General features: G+C 36.1%; 1 protein-coding gene and 2 long non-coding RNA genes across 11 annotated transcripts in view; 1 reads left to right on the forward strand and 2 right to left on the reverse strand.

Moving 5' to 3' along the window:
- LOC102155947 overlaps positions 1–12,391 on the reverse strand; it is a 35,946-nt gene extending 23,555 nt beyond the window's left edge. For 2 of the 6 annotated variants that reach the window (XR_005359644.1, XR_005359643.1), the window contains exons 1-2: positions 12,255–12,391; positions 10,631–10,694 (exon numbers count right to left, since the gene is read on the reverse strand). This is a non-coding gene — a long non-coding RNA (uncharacterized LOC102155947). Of the gene's footprint in view, positions 1–4,677; positions 4,798–10,611; positions 10,695–12,254 lie in introns of all 6 variants that reach the window. The other 4 variants (XR_005359646.1, XR_005359642.1, XR_005359647.1 and 1 more) reach the window with 3 other exon arrangements.
- PDE4B (phosphodiesterase 4B) overlaps positions 1–21,150 on the reverse strand; it is a 542,476-nt gene that overhangs the window by 292,723 nt on the left and 228,603 nt on the right. The gene's annotated exons all lie outside the window — the stretch shown is intronic.
- Positions 12,413–20,972, forward strand: LOC111095921. The gene is made up of 2 exons (XR_005359648.1): positions 12,413–12,681; positions 20,914–20,972. It is a non-coding gene; the product is annotated as an uncharacterized LOC111095921 (long non-coding RNA).

Here is a 21,150-nt window from a genome sequence, read left to right on the forward strand (position 1 = left end):
ACTAAGGCTAAATGACAGTAACACTCTAATACCCAAGAAGAGTATTAGTATTGGGGTTAGTTCTCATTAACCTTCAAAAACTAATTATGAACCTGATAAACACATAACATGTGTTATCATTCACTGAGTATGTACCTCTTAAAAACTATGTTGTATAACAGACAAAACCCTGGACCAGGAATCTGAGAATTGGATTTTATTTATTTATTTATTTATTTATTTATTTATTTGAGAATTGGATTTTAATCTCCTCTCTGCTACTGACTGGCTGAGTGAACAGGGAAAGTTCATACTTCTGATTCTCTCTTCTGTATAGGAGGAGGTTAGACTAGATCACTCAATGACCTCAAAAACCTTTTCCATCACTAACATTCTGTGTTTGATTGTATAATCACACCACAGAAAAGGTCAAAGAAATATAACACAGCTCCTACACTCAAAGCACAAAATAGACTTACTGAAAAAAGAAGAGCCACATACAAAAATGACACCCAGTACCCAGATAATGTTTTTTGTTCTACTTTATTTTACTTTCTTTTGATTATAAATCCTAGATCATAAACTATTTCCCAACCGAAGTTATTCTAAATTAAAATATACCCATCATGTAGAATTTCATCAATTCTAAAGCACACATTTTTTTTCACATGTTAATATTTCTGAAATGTTAAGGTGTTACTTAAAACTGATGATGGCAAAAAAAAAAAAAAAAAACAAAGAAAAAAAACTGATGATGGCTGGGGCAGCCCCAGTGGCTCAGTGGTTTAGTGGCACCTTCAGCCCAGGGCCTGATCCTGGAGACCCGGGATCGAGTCCTGCATCGGGCTCCCTGCATGGGGCCTGCTTCTCCCTCTGTCTGTGTCTCTCATGAATAAATAAATAAAATCTTAAAAAAAAAAAAAAACTGATGACAGCTTATATTCAATGACATATGTTGTTAACAGTCACTCAGTAAATATTTTGCTCCATGAATGAATGAATGAATGAATGAAATAATAAAAGATTCATGTAACTAAGAACAAATTGATTTTAGTCTTTAATTTCAAGAAATCATTAAGACATAAGGCAACTATAGATTTTCATACAGGTAGCAGGAAAAAATAGACTTCAGAGTATAAAAACATAAACAACAACAACGAAAAACACAATAGACCATGAGAACAAGAATCAGTGAGATCACTAGGTAAGTGGGCTAAGGAGGAAGCTCGACTGGACTTCCATTTGGATTTAACCGATGGTAAACACCCGTGGGAAACTGGAGACTAAAAGAGAGACAGGCTATCAATATTTCTTCTGGGTAGCCTTCTAGCATTAGACTGCTCTCTTCTCTTCTTTTTTTCATCTTTTGTTCTCTCTCTCTCTTTCTGACTTTCTTTCTCTCTTTCTCTGTTTCATGACCTTCCATTCCCACAGCTCCACTCAGTGGCCATTCCTTCAGCTTCAGCTCATGGCCCCATTAACACTATTTCTTGCCCCCTCAGACCTAGCCTTCCCACTGTAGTTAATCTCTTGGTGTCTCATCACCCCTTGCTTGGTCCCCTACTTTGATCACACTCTGTGAGTAGCTTCTTCACTAACATCTCATTATGACAAGTGTGACAAAGTCTGTTTTGCTGGGTCTCTGACTGACAAAGGCTAAAAGAAACCTAAGTAAAATCTAAAATATGAATAACCTTGAGGAGTTGAAAATCTAATCCTGTTCAACTATACCTCAGTTTTTTTTCACAGGTTACTTCATCACTCTCAGGAGAAAAGCACTGACAACTTTGAGTGACTCTATGTTAACTATTGTTAATCCTGACCTTTCTGAAACCTCACAATGATGTTTGGCATTCAGAGTTCTTACTAAATAGGGAAGCACCTGCTTATTCCAAAAGACCCAGAATAGTTGACATATAGAATATTCAAGAATATCTATAAAACTGTCTGCTTCTAATTTGGGCTTTGATACTTCATTTATTTTAAAACATTGAGAAATTTTCTACTTTGAAATTTAAGAAATAAACATATCAAAGGAGGTAAGCACTTCTTTACTCAGGGTTATTATTATTTTTTAAATAATTGCCCTATTTTGGATGTCAGCCAGCTTTTATAGGACTTGAAAGAATACCAATTAAATACCAATTAACTCATTTATCCATTAGAGTATATTAGAGAGATAGAGCTGTCCCTAAGAGCTTCCGAGACCTCAAGGGCAGCATATCTGGCAGACTGGTGATAGTGAGGGGAAAGGAAGTGGGGAGAGAAAAGCAAAAAAAAAAAAAAAGGATAGAAGTCACATGAGAACTACCTGAGAAGTGACCAGATGTACTAAAGAGCACCTAGGTGACAATCCCCCAACCTCCTTATGTTGTAGGATCTATTACACCAAGGTAGTGAATTTTTCTTAGGACTCAAGGTTTTCAGAGCTGGGAAAATGAGCACAAGAATAAGGAGCATAAAGAGAGCCTGGTTCCTCAGAGAGGGCAAAGTCATAGCTAGCATATAGGGAACAGGCTCCAGATACTCCTAGACTCGTACACTAGGAAACTAGCCAGATGGTTGTAACTCAGTTGCTCTTGGCTCCCAGATTTTTATAACTCAATATACATCACTGGGACACCTCACAAAATAAGGTCTTTTTTTCTTAGTCATCAAAATGCCATCCTTGTATAACTGCTAGAAAGCAGAGCTGGCATCATCAGTTCCTGAAGGTCTGCCACTTTGCTTTCTTGTGGTTGTTGTTACCAGGGCCTAAGATATTGGATATTTGTATTGCACATCAAAGCAAGATTCTTGTGACTTTCTTTGCATACTTAACATGTACACTTTGAAGGCAGAAACCAATGGTCTTAACATGTGTTTAATTTGTTGCAACTTCTGTGTGAGAGCAAGTCTTTCCATCTTCATTCACACTCATTCAGGCAACTATCCGATTGTTTCTTTTACTTTAATAAACATTTCTCAAGTGCATAATACACACCAAAATTATACTAAAAGGCACACCAGTAGATTAGGCCCAAGTCAGGTCCCTAGCTAAGGAATTTGGGTCTTTGCATCAAGGTATATAAATTGTACAACTGAGAATATGTCTTATAGGAGAGAGAGATATGAACTGGGTATGCAGATGATGGGAGTGGTTAATACCTCTTAGAGGATATTAAGGAAGACTTCAAGAAGTTCAGTTAAATTTAAGACATGAATAGGATTTCTTTGGTGTAAAGCAGAGAAGAGCATGTCAGTCTGCTGGCACAGCAGGTGCCAAGGCTTGAAGGCAGATAAGAACCTCTTTTTCTTGTATCATCAGTCTCTAACTTCTTATGTCAAGACAACACTCATCACCTCTGAGAAGTGTGTTAGTTCAGAGAGATGGGTGGCAGTGCTTTCTAGGGAAGACTAAAATAAAATCTGCCTTTTTCCACTAAAAAGACACAACTGAAGATCTTTCTCTATACAAATGAATACCACCAGCTCAATGGCCCAATTGTTAGAATAAAGAATCTCTCCTCATTATTTCAAAGATTATTGAATTTAATTTTAAAAAATAAAATAGTCCATTAACTTCTAAAGCAGTGTTGAAATGGATAAATAGTGAGCTATGATCAGCTATGAAATGAAATCAAATATAGTAAGGTACAGAAGTTTGTAACATTTAATTCGAGCTTCAAGGATACCTCTATAATATTCTTCTCACTTATATGCATTCTTAAATTCCTTCATAACTAGAAGAAACAGAAGTGGACATAAAACTATTGGATTGAGAACATGTACCCAGAGAACTATGTCATCCATTATGTTGTCTCAGTAGAAAAGCCTAAAATTGCTGATTCATCTATTATTCTCTGCCCTTCATTAAAGTTACTGGAGAACTTTGGCATATTGTCTAAGGACATTTTAGCAAGTCTATATTCAATAATTCTAAGCACATTGGGAGAAACTGATCTATTTTCTATTGGGAGAAACTGATCTCTTCTATTTTGATCTCTTCTATTTGAGAAATTAGAAAGGAATAATAGAACATGCAAGAGACCTAAGAAAATAAAATGTGTATTTTAAAAATCATCTTAAGCACTATACTTTATAACTCAAATAGAATGTCAAACTGGCTTTTTTTTTTCAACTGTCCCTATCGAAAATGATAAAAGCCATTTCTATAAATGCAGCTATTAATGAATTTATCATCCTGATTCTAAGACCATTTATAAAAACATTATCCTTAACTATTTGTGCAGCTTCTAGGGTTTAACAATATCAATAACCAAATTTCACTGAACTCATCATTTCCAAGTTTCATAAGAGGTTACTTCAACTCATTATATTTGTTAGATTACAAATTAAAATTCTTTCCACACAAATTGTTTGTAGGTATTCTGCTGAATTTATATTGATCTGCTGATCAATATATAAAATTATATTTTGTTACAATTGCATAGCAAATTTTTATAGTAAAATGTTTAATATCTTCCATCAGGAATGATTTTCCCTCTCACTCGTTGCTTGATTAAATCTAACTTATCCACCTCATGACCAGGGAAACCTTGCCCAGACTTCCCTGATTGGATCAGCTCCCCAGTTTACATGTTTTCACAGGGCTGTACATCTTCTTGGTACTTGTCATTGACACAATTTTACATTAGCTTAAAATTATTATTTGATTCATGTCTGTAAGCTTCAGGAAGACATAGACTTTTTTCTCACCTCATCTCCAGTGATGAATGAGTACATAAAACGTCTGCTAGATGAAACATTGAGCAGGGCAGCTCATGGACTTGGATATCAGGGAGGATGCAGGTTTTTGCAATTAGGATTAGTAAGAAGCTGGTAACAAAGAAAAATCACAAATTTGGAAAACCTACCAGAATGTTGACTGTGCAAATGTTAGTGAGCATGGTCAGGACAGTAGAGGGTTGTTTACAAAGTTGATCAGGACACCATAACTGGGAATGTTTTTGTAGACACTGTGAGCCATCATCCTACCATGACACTCAGTGGTTGAGAGTGGTTTTCAATCTTCTGGTATCCCAAAAGCCCAAACTTACAGCTTTTGAGAGTATGCCACAAATATTTTTTTGAAAGATTTTATTTATTTTGAGACAATGTAAGAGTGTGTGCAGGGGAGGGGCAGGAGAGAGAGAACCCCCAGCAGACTCCACGCTGAGCACAGATCCCAACATAGGGCTGGATGGATCTCACAAGCCCGAGATCATGACCTGAGCTGAAATCTAGAATTAGATGGTAACCCACTAAGCCACCCAGGCACTCCTGCTATAAACATTTTTTAAAAGACTGGAGAACTACTTTTCTAAGTCCTAATACCTAATATCTCCACTAAGAAAAATGAATAAGTTAGAAAAGACTAGTGCTTCCCAATCCTGTCTACACATTGGAATTTGTAGGGAATTGTCAAAAAATAACCAAAGCCCAACCAATAACCAATTTCAGTTTAATTTTAAAAATCCCTGAGTATGGGAACCAGATCCTTATTCTTTTTAAATCTCCAGCAATTCCAAAGGATAACCATGTTTGAGAATGACTAAAACATGTAATTTTCACCTTCTATTGCTTTAACATTTTGTCATTCCAATTTAGTAAGAAACTAGACACATTTCTATCTTCACAGTTTTGTGAGGGTTTTAAGCTGGTGTCTTTCAGAGCCTCACTGTGCAAAACCACGAGGGCACAAAATGAATGCTATCTACAATGAGGCAGCTGTGTACAAATATGCTTCATGAGGTCTTAGCTGATCAATGTTTTAATAAGGTCAGAGTATAGACTAGCTGTGCATACAAAACTACCATCCACCAGGCTATGCTATATGTGGGACAGCTTCTTCTTCCTTCACCTCTTATCAAAAGGGCTCTTACCTGGAATATGAAAATCCATACTAATAAACATATTATTCATTGCACTGAAGTGGGTAATAAAAACAGTCAACAGCTTTAAGTACATTAGTGAATTTCATTTGGATTTGCAATGACTAATGCAGTCCAGGTACTGAATGCTTTCTTTTTACAAATCTGTTAACACAAGCCAATCATTGTTTTTCATAGAATCTTAACATTGAAAGGTCTTTGAAGGTTAGCTTGTCTAATATCCTATCTAATTTCTAGCTAAAATTGAAATCTCATTCTAGCATACCTCAAAGACAGTTAGTTTCCTATCCTCTTCCTAATCACATTGTCATGGGTGAACCTGACCTGTAAGTGCCACCAATTTTACTATTATCTCTATTTGTTAGGAGGACCTTTGGTAAACTTAAAAGAAATCTCCTTCATCTTTAACATCATCTGTTCTTCCTAATTCACATGAAGTCACACAGAACAAGTCTAATTTCCTACAGTAACTGAAAACATTTTAAATTCTTGGAAGAGAGCTATACATAATGTCTAATTTGTTTCCCCTAGCGTGTCTCTCAAAGATGCCTTCTCTAAACTCTCCATGATACTGATATATGGGATGCCATCATTATGTGCTATAGTTACAACAGTTCCCATGATTAGCACCCAATGGTTTATCTGTAGAGTAGAAAACTGCATTTTGTAAAGAAAACCAGAGCATCTCCTGCTTTTTATTTTTATTATTTTTTAATATTTAAGATGTTATAGTGTTTAGATTTTCTTGTCTGGACAAAATTATCCCCTATGCATGGATCAGAAAATAAAACATTAGCAATTTTTCAATGCTAAAATGGTTAAAGTATTCAACACTTTGCAAACTATATGAATAAGCAACCCCTCCCCACCCCTACCACCACCTCTTCTTAAGAAAAGCAAAGACACATTTGGAGAACCAAGCATGATCACTTCCAAATTGCTTCTGTATAAACATCACTACTATGTTTCTAATAGACCAAGGATCTAAAAAAAAGAAAGAAACTGCACCCAAATATCAATTTAAAGTGGAAAATTCTACTTTATTCCCGTTTCTTACTGCCTTCAAACCATCAGCCTTAAACACACTATATTACAGAAGATTGAGAAAAAAAAACACTCAATAGTAGAGATAAAATATCATCTACATACCTGTTTATAAGATATATCCAAATAATAAACTTGTTTCCATTCTGGACAAAATATAGTTAAAAACACTTTTACCCTTGTTAGGGTAACCTATAGGAAGCACACCCAGAAACAGATACATATATTTGTTTACAAAAAGCAGTATCTGATTATAAGATGTATCCAAATAATAGACTTGCATCCATTCTGGAAAAAACATAATTAAAATCACTTTTGCCCTTATTAGGGTACCCTAGAGGAAGTACAGCCCAAAAAAGCCAAAAACATATATCTGTTTACAAAAAGCAGTAGCTACCCCTGTGTAAGTATAAATGAAACTATGTTGAACAATGAAACATTTTGGATTTTTTTGTGAACAAAAATATTTTTGTGTGAACAAAGTACTCAACCACAAACTCCCTGTGGACCTCACTGTCAATAATCTAACATTTAAGTGGAAATTTTTTTAAAGTTTGCTGTAACAATTTAATTATAACAAAATTTCATTGACTGTCCATGGTTCAGATTTCTAACATATCATTTTCTGTAAAAAAGAAAAAAAAAAAACCTATGCTTTAAAAAGTAAAAGTATCTGGTTTTCTCAAACATTTACTACTGAGGCATGGGGGAGAGTACTACATACACCCCAATCTGACAAAAAAAAAAAAAAAAGGCGTATCAATAGAGGGAAACAATGTGATGTGCTTAAAAATAGTTTCTTATTACTGACCTAGAGTACCAACCGCAGCCATTCATTCTACTTGTTTAACTCACCAGACTATGAGAAGCATAAAATTGTTTTTATTTATTTTTTATTAAAAAAAAATTTTTTTTTAAGATTTTATTTATTCATTCAGAGAGAGCAAAGAGAGAGGCAGAGACACAGGCGGAGGGAGAAGCAGGCTCCATGCAGGAAGCCTGATGTGGGACTTGATCCCGGGTCTCCAGGACCACAGCCCAGGCTGCAGGCGGTGCTAAACCGCTGCGCCACCGGGGTTGCCCATAAAATTGTTTTTAACATGCCTTTATCCATAAACAGAATGATAATTCTTTAACTAAAACTTAATAGCAGCTACTATGTGCCAGGTACCAAACTGGTTATATTATTAATAAATATTTCATGTATTTTTATCTTCACCACAACTCTGTGGTAGATATTGCTAGTCCAAGGACAACTGAGGTCCAGAGAAGGTAAACACTAGCCCAAAGTTACTCTTTCGTCTAAGTGTTTACATGTGTGCTCTTTGCAATGCTACACCAAACTCCAATATAATTAATCACTGTGAGCCTCCAGGCATTTATGAAACACTACCTTCAAACACAGAGATTATAAAAATTGGTTAATTAAGATAGTCAGTGGTTAAGTTACTTATGGTTGAGGCCATGCAATTTAAAAAAAAAGTAATTTAATATTCCTTAGTTTCTAGACAGTAACCCTCCTTCAAAATCAAAATCATTCTAATCAAAATAAAAAATCACATCCATCTAAATTTTCTGCATTCCTCAAAGCTCAGCTCAACTAATATCTTTTCTACAAAGGTGTCCATGACAACACTAGTTTGAATCGATTTCTCTCTTCTTTCAAATCCTAAGACAATTTTATCAGTACTATGTTATAGATAGAAGCTATGAAACTAAGGTAGTGGGGTGGAAGAGGGGGAATAGGGAAATAATAACACTTAGGGAAGGAGGAACCTAAGAGGGAAGCATGACAGGAGAGAAAGCTGAGAGGCACCTATGTGTGTTGAATGTATTCATTATACATTCCAGAACCATGTGGGAAAATGGAGACGTAGGGTATATATGAGAAAGGTGTCATTTCAATAGGGATCCATGAGGGGCAAATAAGGCATAATTTTATATTATGAGTCCTGGTGACTTACAGGAAATAAGGAATAGGCTTGGGAGAAACCCAAGTATAAAAAAAGTAAATGGCCCACTTGTAAATGACATGAAGCCAAATTAAGAATCAGAGCATGAAATCTACCCTCTTACCAACTTTTTTTAATTGTATAATACAATACTGTTAACTATAGATATTATGTTCCAAGCAGATCTCTAGTGCTTATTTAAAAATGAAGACACAAGGAAACTTTTGGAGGTGATGGATGTGCTTATTACTTAATTTGTATTGATGGTATCATGAGTATATGCATATGTCCAAACTCATCAAAATACATACATTAAATATGTGCTGGGGTTTTTGTGTATCAATTATACCTCAATAAAGCTGTTAAAAAAAAGTGTGAGGTGTTGGCATATGATTACTTACCCAAACACATTACAACTTAGCAAAGCATGATCACTTTTGTGATATATTTTGTACCATAACACAAACCATGGATATATGACGGAAACATAAAAGGCAGACCTTATCGTCACACACAGGAGGGTTCAAAAGCTGAGACAACTTGGATCTATTGGGACCAATTGTTGCAGTTTTCCTGGAACTCTTGCAGTTTTAGCACTCAAAGTCTCATATCCTTGGAAACCCTTCAGTCCTGGGCAAACCAAGGTGGTTACTAACTCTAGCTAGGCTGACTCCGACTCCCACCATTTATCCACCAAAGGATACTGTTCAGGTTACCTCATCTCTCCATATCTTACCTTTCTCATACATAAAATGCCGGTGATAACAATGGGGCTTACTTCAATGGGGCTTACTTCAATGGAGTCATTCTAACAAATAAGTAATTAATATATGTAAAGCTCTTAGAGCATGTCTGAGATGTAATAAATAGCCAGGTCAAGTGCAAGTAGTTATCTAAATTAAACTTGATGAACCTTAGATTTCTTATCCAAAAATAAAAATGATATCTACTTCACAGTGTTACTGTGAAGTTTAAATTCAGTGAGAGTATTATATAGTTCCCTTTTCCAGTGTCTGAATATAGTAATATGCAGAGTATTACTTATTTGACAACATCTACCTATATAAATGGAAGTATTCTATAGAATGCTGAGTAGTTGTGAAAATATTAAAGCACTAGAGGAAAGATAAATAGATCACAACTATTTAAGAGATAAATAGATATAAATACAGAATAAAGCCAGGTCATACCCTCTGGAACGTACTTAGCAGTAAATGCATTGTATTTCCATATTTCAAAGGCTAAAACAGTCTCTAAAATAACACATTTTTTCTTAGATTGCAATACTTCTAATGGCATTTTGTTGAATCTAATTCCTGAGAAATACTGAATGCAATTCTCATGCCCATGGGAGGAAGGTACAAGTGCGTAGTCCTGCATGTGAAATGAAGAAGCTGTCCATCAGCCTGCCTCCTGCATTCTCAGGAAGAAGGGACTGCCTAATAATCACCTAATCTTGGAGAACTGCTTAGTTCCATGGGGTTCAGAAAGCACCCATCAATTTTAAGCACTTTCACCAGCTGACAGAATTACAAGAGCTATATGTGCCCTTTCTATACCTCCCTACATACAACACACTCCTAATAATTTCTCTAGAAGGATTTTACTGTTCTGGGAAACAGCTGCGGCTTAGAGATATGAATAAAGAAACTGGGTGGAAGGAACGAAGAGAAAAGAAAGATAAAAAAATTGTCTCTGAACACAAGACGCTAAGGAATTAGGAAACCTATCTTGGTTTCTAATTTCTACTATGGCGGCATGACCTTAAGTGAGTCCTTTTACCCTGGGGTGCCAGCTTCTCCTCTGTATGAGTGGATTTAATAGGATCTGTAGGTCTCCTCAAATCCTGTAAATATAATAAGGCATTTCCTCAAAATTCTTAGAGCAAACTGAAATATTGCAAGCATTTCTTTCTTATAAATTCTTAAAGAATATATAGAGTAGATAATTTAATGTCATGTATACATTTTTAATTTTATGCACATAAATTTATTCATGTGAGAATTTGCATGCAACAGAAAGATGTTCACAATGCTGGATCAGTTCTCCAGAAATCAGACTCTGTAATGGAGCTCAGGATGTACAATGTTTAATTAAGAAGTGCTTTGGGGCTCAATACCTGTGGAGGGATGAGAAAGGAGGAGGATTGGCAGGAGAATCTGAGCTACAGTGCAGAGCATCCCTACTGCCTTGGTCAACTCCACAGGACATCAGAGTTATTCCACATTGGGCCCAAATAGCTGGACCTTTATACCTCCAGCTTCCATCAGCCATGGAAGCAGACTGCTCTGGGAATGGCATAATCCTGGATGGGGAGGCAAGAGCCAAGCCAAGTCTTTCTTTGGAAGGGTATCTGGATGGCATATCACCACATCCACCACAGTACATGAATGATATTAATCTACAGGTAAACATTTCTAAAAAACATATCATCTTTTATAAATATATCAACTTTGTATTCTATTCTGGCATGAAAAGATGATTAAAATAAAATTGTGCTTTGACAATCTATCCAAATTAGCAAATGAATGAAACTATTAAACCTATTAAGATCTTTTTGAAGGTCAAAAGTAACATTTAGTAGCACTTTCTTCATTTCCTTTGCAAATTATCATCCAGTTACATATTTTACAAGTGTATAATAAATGTTTTCTACCTCTATCCAGAGACTTCAAACATGAACAAGTCACTGTCTTTTGTAAAGAGAGGAATGAAGGATAAAAAGATCTTTTTGTCTTCATTCTCAAATTTTCAAAAGAATGATTTATATCCCAAGTTGAATTTTTAATCTTCTCCATAATTAAAGATGTTCAGTCCATGGACTGGAGTTTGAATTTGGTTCTTTCATGTACTAACACAGTGATTATGAGGTTGGTATTATTTTAAACCCTGTCCGAAGGTAAGATCAAGTGACTTGTCCCAAATTCCTATACTTCTCAAAAAAGTACTCCATGCATAGTTTCTTCCATTCTCATTGGATGGCACCTCTTCTTCCAATTGCTTTCTACTCCTCAATGTTCCATCTGTCCTCTGTGTGTCCATGAAAGGACGAACTTTTGTTACTGTAGTAACAATGGTGTTCCCCTCACAGATCTCCCAACACCACAGACTAACATAGCCTTGAAGGATACTCTTCATTATTTTTAGTTACCGAGGTCCAGGAAAGGAAAAGTGACAGGATCGTTTTTCACAAAGGTATACCTCAGAAGAGAACCAATGTTGTATGTTTTCTTGGCCCTATCGAGTTAAGAGTATGGCTTTTCAAATAGCAAGGCTTTCCAATACATGAACAATATTATTTTCAGAGTCTACAGAATGTTGTGACTCTCATACATTAGTAGGAAAATTTAAATGAAATATTTTGTTATATATCTATATATCTATATCTATATATACACACACTTACATAAAATTGCTACTTATATGTAGAGAAATCAACATTGCTTATTACATTCTCTTAGTTTTCATTAGGTTCACACAGTCAAGCAAAGAAGCCACTGCTTTGTTTCCTAAACAGTCCAAATTCTATTTTCACTAAATGATGTCACTAATGTCATGGTTACAATACTGCACAGAGCCTCATTCCTGCCACTGGCCACTGATAAGATAGATTATTTGAGCAGCTGAGTCATTAGTAACGAACAATAGATTTTCCACTGATCTTGAATTAAATGTATATTTCCAATTAAGCATACAATTTATGGAAACAAATTTTGAAGTTGCTCAATGTTCTATTAAATGACAATGAATATCCTGTGTTCTTTAATTTGTTGAGGACACATCTATTTCCACAAGACTGTATGACGAAGCAATGAAGGAAAAAAAAAACATAGGTATGTGTCTTTTGTTGTCCATTCTTCAAAACTACTTCCTTAAATTCTACTTCTATGAGTATTTTAAAATATATTTTTATTTATGTGTATTTTTCACATTGCTTTTTCTTAATTCTCAGCATCAGAATGGAAAGGCTTAAAAATGTTTTTCCATCCCTAAGGCAGAAAGTAACTCAGGGTTCAATTTGTATTTCTGCAAAAGTAAAGTGACAGGCATTTTGAAGAGATACAGCACGGTGAAATACAAAGGGCCAAGAAATGCTAAAATCAAGCTCTTTGGCATCACTGGTATCCAGATCCATCCCCAATGCCTTCCTTATTTATACTTGCAAGAAAGACCCACAAATGACCATGAGTCAAGTCTTATAACTCTAATTTCCTACTCTATTCTCTTGGAGGGTTATTTAGAAAATCCATGGTTATGTGATCCACTTTTAAGATACATGCAAACACATTAATGTTAATACAAATCAGCTACATTTTAATTACATGCATTTTTATTTTAATATGAAATGAAGGCTTGATTGGAAAAAAACCTCTCAAAATATCTCCGTGTCTTACTCAGAAATTCTCTTCAGCATCTTCTCATTACTTAGTGAGAAACCTCGAGATGGTCTTTTTGCTACTCAAACATACTACTTCTATTTTAAAGCCTGTCAGCTGACAATACAAACACAGATGCCAAACTCCCACCCTTGTCCCTCTTCCAACAACCAGGCACTGGAAATGTATGAAACGCATGAGGGTAACTAACATGACAGTTGTAAATTCAGGGACTTGTAGCTTTTCCCATTCATACTAACTGAAAGGGATTTGAGATGTCCTTTAGAGTAATGCTCCAATTTTACATGTAAGGAAACTAAGGCAAAGAGTGGTTGAAGTGACTTACTCATGATCAGGCTTCATGTTCATGGCAAAATTTGGAACAGAACCTAATCTCATCCTAAGCTTATGCTCTTTCCTCTCTCAAAATAACAAGTAATTAATTTAAAAAAATTAATTCGAACAAGAGATAAAGAATGTAGAAAAAGCTCCACAGTTCAGAAGGCAAATGAATTACTGTGGCAACTGTGGCAGACAGATTCCAGAAAGACCTAGAGTTAATTAGTTGGGCCTCCCCCCAAACACAGTAACTTAAAAATGGAGGCATCTATTCCATCACTGACTTACTGATAGGTTAAAAGTGGACTTCCTGGGTGCTTTCTCACACATCAAGTGAAAAGGAAGCTACCTCAAGGAGCCTCCCAGCCAAAAATGTTCAGACATTTTCAAATATGCTATCAGGTATGAGATGTTTGATAATGAAGAGCACTGGGCTGTGAACCAGAAAACTACCTCCATGTTACTGCAGTTTCTTGACTCCTTGTGTTTTTGAGCAAGTTGACTCTACTTGGCTTCACCTTCCACAGCTACAGAAAAAAGGAGCCAAGCCAGACAATAATATTGTTTCTTCTATCACTAAACATCCATGGATTCCATAATTTATTTCTTCTTGACTATTTTCTTTGTAGCACAAGTCATATTGACCATGATAGTTACACGTTCCAGATAATGATTGAAAAATATATTGTAGGGCAGCCCCAGTGGCGCAGTGGTTTAGTGCCGCCTGCAGCCTGGGGCGTGATCCTGGAGACCCAGGATCGAATCCCACGTCGGGCTCCCTGCATGGAGCCTGCTTCTCCCTCTGCCTGTGTCTCTGCCTCTCTCTCTCTCTCTCTCTCTGTGTGTGTCTCTCATGAATAAGTAAATAAAATCTTTAAAAAAAAGAAAAAAAAAGAAAAATATATTGTATACCATATTCATATTGTTCTACTCCCCCAAATCAGGTAATATCTGGTCAAGATTCTTCCCCACCACCCCCAAGTCATTAAGAGGGTACACTCATGGGAACCTGTATTACTGACTGCAGAAAAGATTGTTCATTGTTATGTGGATGGTGGAGCTTATTGCTCCTAAGCCGTCAAGAAACAGTTCATCTAGAAAGACGCCTTGGAGTATGGGGGCAGCTCAAAAGGAAAAGTTTACTCATAAATACAAGTGATATCTGGAGGAATTTTAGTGATCAAAAGTCAAGAAAAATGATAATGGTAGTCATCTAGGCTTTGTGTCTAGAAAATGGTACAAGAGGAACAGCAATGAGGGAACCACGAGCTTCCTGCCTGGGTGAAGGGACAACTGGCTGGGATGTAAAGAATAAAAGAGGAAACCAGAAGCAAGTCTTAAAATGGCAATGGTCCTCCAAGGACATCTCCTGTCATGATCCAAAGAACAGAATTGATGTGCAGACCTTATGGAAATGACTCATCTGCCACTCAGCTCCTTAGCCCTATTCACACTCACAGGTGGCCATCACCAGTATTAACAAGATCACAAACGCTACGTAAACAAGCAACACTTCCCTTGGCAGGACATGACAACTAATGTTGGAATTTATTTAATTGGCATTTACAGCCTGCCTCTTCAAAGGACCTAAACTTGCACCACCCAAAATAGGTGAGGCCAAAGTCTTAGCATAGTAGATCGCAGTCCTATTCAATGAAAGCCCACAGTAATAGCAGCATTTCCCTGATCTCAAACAGAAAAGTTATTGTTTGGGGTGCCTGGGTGGCTTAGTTGGTTAAGCGTCTGCGTTTGGCTCAGGTCATGATCCCAAGGTCCTGGAATCGAGCCCCCACGTCAGGCTCTCTGCTCAGCAGGGAGTTTTGTTTTCCTTCTCCCTCTCTCCGAGCTTGTGCTCTTACTTGCTCTCTCTGTCTCTCTCTCTCTCTCTCTTAAACAAATAAAATCTTTAAAAGAATTTTTTTTTTAAAGTTACTGTTCAATCATCTTCAGATTCCCTCCCTGGACCACAAGGAACTATGGGTGTAGGACATGAAAAGCTGCTTGGAAATTTCTGCCACCTCTAAAATATTTCATTTAATTCAGCTCACCATCTATTGGGCACCACAAATTAATTATCTCAAAACACCCACGTGAAACAGTTTGGGAAAATGCAGGGCTGGGTTTGAGCCTACCTGGCACAGTGGCTAGAAATAAAGTTTGGAAACAAAACTACTCAGTTGTACAGGGACTTCTAGGCCATTCTAAGAAAAATTATGGCTGCTTCTCTTTGGAAAACAAATTAACAAATACCTATATAATGCCTCTTTATTGTGTACCAGGAGTTGCTTCTGAGATCTTTCCATCTATCAACACCTATAATCCACTCAACAGTAAAGTAGGTATTGTTATCTGCTTTTAACAGATCATGAAACCAAGACACAAAGGGGTTGAGTAAAACCAGTAAGCAGTGAAGCTGGGAATCCAATTCATTCAGTCCAGCTCCAGGATCCTTATATTTAATCCAAGTGCTATATTGTCTCTCAAAGTTGAGACAGAAAGCTTCATAAATTCTGTATTGTACCAAATCTTGCCACATTTCTTACTGGAATGACCAACTGTCTAACAAGTATAAAAAAAACCACAGGAATTAAAACTGTAAGGCTAAAAAGCTGCTATCCTCCAAATAAAGCAAATGATGAAATCCTCTTTATTCTTACTTTTGCTATCTTGTTTCTGCTCACAGATCTCAAATTGGCAAAAAAAAAAAAAAAAAATCTAAAGTTCAGATTAGTTTATCTGCATTGGCTCATTATATGCTTCAAGCTTTTTGGTTCTTAAAGACCACAGCAGAGGCCACTACATGTGAATATTGTAGGTAGCTTTATTCAGCAAGGTACAAAATGAATGAACACTGGAGGAATATTGTATTCCCTTGCAAAGTAATGTTACAAAATGTTTTCTTAATACATATTCTTCCTCACTCCTCACTATTAACAACTATAATCATTATTATATTCTTTTTTAAGATTTTATTTATTTGTTTATTTATTTAGAGAGAATGAAAAGGGCAGATTGGGGGGAGAATCTCAAGCAGACTCCAAGCTGAGTGGGGAGCCCAAACTGGGGCTTGATCTCACAACCCCAAGATGATGATCTGAGTAGAAATCAGTAATCAGACAATCAACTGAGCCACCCCTATCATTATTATATTCTTAAAGCCAAAACCTATAATTCAGAATCTTGATTTTAAAACTGGAAATATTTTGTCCAGATAAGAAAAAAAAAAGGAATGGTTTATATCTATGTTGATTGCTCACCAGTCACAACGATGGCTCAGTTTTCCACCAAGTACAAAAGGTTCTGGGATGTATCCTACCTCTATTGATTCTCTTAACACAATGGTTTCACCTGTCATATTTCTTTGTGTGCAGAGATATTTAAAATGGATACTGGCAGTTTTGGGAAATGGCTAAAGGGAAGTTGAGAGAATAATACATTTAGTTTGTACTTAATGAGATATACTTCTCTGTGCATTTGGTGAGATTTATGGGTTTTGTCGTTTTCTTAAAATGTGTAACTACATGCTTGCTTTTCTAAGTAAATATTTACTTTCATACCTCATTTTACATTCATAATTTTGCATATGAATTTTCAAAAATTGTGCAAGTTTCAGGCCCCACAAAACCCAGATTTTTAAAAAAAAATTTTAATAAAGATTTTTATTTATTTATTCATAAGAGACACAGAGAGAAAGAGAGGCAGAGACACAGGCAGAGGGAGAAGCAGGCTCCATGCATGGAACCCAATGTGTGACTCGATCCCTGGTCTCCAGGATCACACCCTGGGCTGAAGGCAGGCACTAAACCGCTGAGCCCCCTAGGCTACCCCAAAACCCAGATTTGTTCTTGCTGCTCCACATAAACTTTGAGAACTGATCAGACTTGATCAAATATTTCTCTAACTTGTCTCCTTCCCCACTGCTATCACCATAGACTTAGTCTGTCTTCATCTTACCAAGCTTTGATTATTTGTTGTCACTTCTTAATCCATTTCCCTACCTCCAGTTTTGCCCATTTTAAGTATCTCTTCACATTACTGCTAGAGAATAAGTTAACTAAAATTAAAACATGCTGGAAACATCCCTCATCATGCACAAAATGAAGTCTGGTTCCTGAACATGGCTCCCAGCTCCAACTTGTAACCTGTTCGCACTCTACACCTGCCCTCCTTCCACTCACCATCTCCCTCACCTCTATGATAATTGCACTACACAGAGTTCCTTCAGCACAGCATTAATCTCCATGTCTCTTGTCCCACTGCCTGTCATGTTCATTCTCATTTTCTTAGATTCCCATCATGTATATAATGATGACTAAGAGTCGAGGAAAGGTAAAATTTTATTCAGATCATAATAAGGCATGGTAATATAGAACTTTTTGTATAGAGATCTTTATTCAAAAGTCTAAAAATAGGGGTACCTGAGTGACCCAGTTGGTTAAGCAGCTGACTTCGGCTCAGGTTCTGATTTCAGGGTCCTTGGATTAAGTCTCACCTCTGCTCAGCAGGGAGTCTGCTTTTCCCTCTCCCTCTGCTCCTCCCTGCCCCCTGCTTGTGCTCTCTTTCTCTCTCTCCCTTTCACTCTCTCAAATAAATAAAATCTTTTAAAATATTCTAAAAATAATGTCTTTCTCTAGGAGTTAAATTCAATTTCAGTTATGTGGGATATTTGATTAACATCTCACGAAAGAAAAGAAATGTAATGCAGTTTTGCTGAACATAAGTTCTAACTTCAACATACTATAAATTATAAAATATAATCAAATATAATCGATATATGCCAATTTTTTCAGATTCCTTTGCTCACTGTGAGTCCAGATACTTTATCTAATTAAAGGTATAGCTAATATTTCAAACATTTACTTTTAAAACATGGAATTTATAATCTCTCTGCTTAGGCAATCCAAACATGCTATAGGTTCCTAAAGCAAAAGAAAGAAACACTGCTGAGTCATCACATAGGTCATTATTTATTTTCTCTTAAAACAAGTCTTTTCATTTCACAACAGATATTCATCTATGTAGAAACTTGCTCAAGGGGGTAAGCAAAGTCTTTAGTCATGCAAAGGATTTTAAACAATTTTTAAAAAATTTAGTGTCAATATTTTCAGGAAGAGTCAACCTATTTTAACCACTTTTAAATCCATCAAACAAGACATAAATGATAAGCGTCGCAAAATGTAGTATGATGTTGGAAAGAGGCTGAAACACACCTCACAATCAATGTGGATCCCTCCCTTCTCAGCTGTGTGACCCTTCAGAAGACATTACATCTGCCTGTCAATTTCTTCAGAAACTAAAATGAGGTTAAAACAATTCCTATCCCCACAAAGTTGGTGACAAAATCAGATGAGAAAATACATGTAAGAAGCTTATCATAATGCTTAGCTGACTCTCAATGATTCTCAATATCATCCTAGAACCAAGTGAAAATTTTTTTTACAATTTTAAGACTACATGCATATTTCTTGCCAATCATAATCCCTAACTGCCTGTGATTTACAATGCTCAACCAAATTTTCCCATTTGCCTCTAGACTATTGCAAAAGAAAGCTAAAATTATTGCATAATCACTGTTTTACTATAGAACACAATTTTGTTGCCTGTTTGGTTTTGGTTCTGTTTGGCTCCTTTGCTCATTTTTTGGTGAACCAGTTCCAAGGGCTCCTGAATTCTGAAAAGACGGTTAAACTGGATTTTCTCCTTTAACTGCCATTAGAAATCAGTTTTCTTAAGTTTGATTGGTCCTGTTGGTCTTTAGGAAAGAAATCCAGTTACTCAGAGGACAAAAATCTTTAGGGTCCTAGGTCAGTTGAACAGAGACCCCTGAAATAGGAGCTGCTCTCAGGTAGTACTATAAGACAGTTTAGCTTCTATGTTTCCCTTAAGTTTCCATATGGAAGTTATAGAAGTTGAAACCACTAAGCCAGCTCAATGAAACCCAAACTGCTGAGTTCTGCACTGCTTTAAAAGAGGACTTCTGTTTCCTAACCAGCATGAGCTTGGGAAATTTTCCATGTACTTGGAGGGCTGTCATGTAAGCCGTTCAACCAGTTTTGCTCATAGATCAACACAGACCGACTGAAATAGTGGAACAGATCCAATTAGTTGACTTCTCCATTTCACTTTATTTTATAACTGCTTTCTCTGGTCAGAATTCAAAGGAGTTTTCTTTAGTTTCTTTTCTTATTCTAGCAGTTCTAAAGAACTATTGTTAAAGGCCATGGGCTCAAAATGATTTTTATTCTATAAGTACTAACACATGCAGATACTCAATAGCCATTAAAACACACAGTAGGCACACTGATCCATCTGCCCCCTTTCTTCCTTTATAAGGTCTCTTAAAGCTCAATACATAGCCCCAAACTCAAAAGAACATCAGTCATTTTATAATTCCATGTTCATGAAAAGAACACATGAATTTCACACAGTAAGAAAATAGTTGACCTAAAAGATTACACTATAAAGAACCACACCATTGGTAGAATACGGTTTCAATTGAATCCACTATTTACTGGGCTCATACTACTGATTCTGGTTGGAAGTTTCATTGGCATTGAATAGTCAAATATTTTTAAGTAATATATCCAATTAATTTTTTCCAGGTTTACTCAGATATAGTTGACATATAACATTGTGTAAGTTTAAGGTGCTCAATGTGTTGCTTTTATACACTTATATATCACAGAATGATTGTCGCCATACTGTTGTTAACACTTCCATCACCTCGCATAATTACCTTTATTTTTTTTGGTGAGAACATTTAAGATCTACTCTCTTATCAACTTCCAAGTATATAAGATAGTGTTATATTAGATTCAGGTGTACAATATAGTGATTCAACAGTTCCATATATTACTCAATGGTCACCAAGATAAGTGTACTCTTAATCTCTATACCAAGTAGGACTGGATCTTAGGGTAGTTCTATTTTTAATTTTTTGAGGAACCCTCATACTGCCTTCCACAGTGGCTGTACCAGTTTGCATTCCCACCAACATTACACCACAGTTCCTTTTTATCTACATCCTTGCCAACACTTATTTCTTGAGTTTTTTAATTTCAGTCATTCTGACAGGTGTGAAGCGATACTCATTGTAGTTTTGATTTGCATTTCCCTGACAATGAGTGATGTTGAACATCTTTTCATGTGTCTGTTGGCCATCTGGATGTCTTCTTTGGAGAAATGTTTGCCTATGTCTTCTGCCCATTTTTTAAATTGGATTATTTATTTGTAAGACACTATTATTAACTATAATCACCACCCAATCTACTTTTATAGTAACAATTATATCTATTTTTGATAATATAAAGATAATCACTCTTTTTAATAAAAATTTTCTTCCTTTAACAGATCAAAAACTTTTCATGCCAGTGAAGTATTTTATTAAATACATAGTGGTCCCCAAACCACTGCAACACAGTGCCTGAATAATACTGAGGAAATAAAGAAAAGAGAAATGATATCTTACTGAGTACTTGCTGTATGCTGGGAACTGGGCTGATTGCTTTCCTTACATTACTTCTTTCAAATCTATTAACATTTTGGACTACATATTACCAACCTGTTCCAGACAAGGAAAGGGGGGCT

Source organism: Canis lupus, chromosome 5, assembly GCF_011100685.1.
Source record: "Canis lupus familiaris isolate Mischka breed German Shepherd chromosome 5, alternate assembly UU_Cfam_GSD_1.0, whole genome shotgun sequence".
Taxonomy (NCBI): Eukaryota; Metazoa; Chordata; class Mammalia; order Carnivora; family Canidae; genus Canis; species Canis lupus.